This window comes from Cynara cardunculus, assembly GCF_001531365.2.
Source record: "Cynara cardunculus var. scolymus isolate 2C chromosome LG 15, CcrdV1, whole genome shotgun sequence".
Classification (NCBI taxonomy): domain Eukaryota; kingdom Viridiplantae; phylum Streptophyta; class Magnoliopsida; order Asterales; family Asteraceae; genus Cynara; species Cynara cardunculus.
The window spans coordinates 19,579,011-19,580,604 of NC_037542.1; positions in this window are offsets into that span (position 1 = coordinate 19,579,011).

The following is a 1,594-nucleotide window of genomic DNA, read 5'->3' on the forward strand; positions in this document are numbered from 1 at the left end:
GATAATCACATGATTATCACACCCATATCACACCAAATCGTGTGGATATAAGCGATAGTGTGATAATTGTGTGATAATCACATGATTATCACACCAAAAATTTAACTTATCAACTAAAACGATAACCCAAGTGATGTATAATGGTGATTATCACACCCATATCACATGATTACACCGAAAAATTTAACTTATCAACCAAAACGATAACCCAAGTGATGTATAACGGTGATTATCACACCCATATCACATGATTACACCGAAAAATTTAACTTATCAACCAAAACGATAACCCAAGTGATGTATAACGGTGATTATTACACTCATTTCACATGATTATCACACCCATCTCACATGATTATCACACTCATATCACATGTTTGACGAAATAACTCATAAATTAACGCCATGTTTTCAAAAGCCGTTTTACGAAGGAAAGTAAAGAGGAAGAAAGTAGAAAAACTCGTGCTCTTGAATTTTTTTTTTGAGAGAAAAGAAATGAAAATAACGATAAGTTTCCTCCCAAATATGGAAGGAAACAATTTAAAACTCTTTAAAATAAGTTATTAAAATTACAAAACTACCAACCTTTTCGTTTAAAAGAATATAAATTTAAAGGGTACACTTATAAAAATGACATCTTTCCTTTCCTTTTTTTTTTTTCTGTTTAAAAACACGATTTTCTCCTTTCCTTCCCTAAAAACCATTAAACCTTTTCATTTTAATTGATTTAGTCCCTGAATATTTTTTTTAAATAAATAAACCGTCACATTCTTAAAAATTGGTTACTTACATCATTTTAACCCACAAAAATTTACATTAACTAACTAGTAAAAGTCCGATGGTTTATTTTTTTTTAAAAATCCAAGGTATTAACCATTCAAAATATGAAAGTTTAACGATTTTTCCATTCAAAAATATAGTTTAGAAACTAAACAATTCAAAATGAGAAAGTTTGTTGAATTTTTTTGGTATTTTCCCCCTTTATAATTTAATAAAAAATTATTTTATATAATATTGGTCTTTTATTGAATAGGCAGACCAATGAATCACACTTAATACGAGAATTATCCAGTGCATCCAAGGATGAAAATCCTTTATTATATTTCTCACTTTAATTTTTCTTCTCATCAGAATCCAACGTTATTGAATATTCATCATTTTTAATGGAAAATGGTAAAATAAAACTATTATAATTTGAAAATTATATAATTTAGAAAAATTACAAGAAGCCTTCATCTATACTATATTATAAAGCATTTGACTAAAACTCTTAAAAACTCTTAAACTCTTAAAACTCTTAAAACTCTTAAAAACTCTTAAACCCGTTCATCCCTATCCGATTTCATCTCATATCTGAATTCKTGTAACTAACTGCAAATAAACACAATCAAATACAGGATAAACATCTCATTTTAAATAGAAAAAATCTAAAATATAATTAGGATAATCATTAAATTCTAACAGAATACTTAATTATTATATTTAYAAAATATTATATTATTAAACCAAAAATAAATTATTTCATTATTAAACTTAAATTAAATTATAATAAAAAAATAAATTAAAGAAATTACATAAAAAATAAAAACTTTTA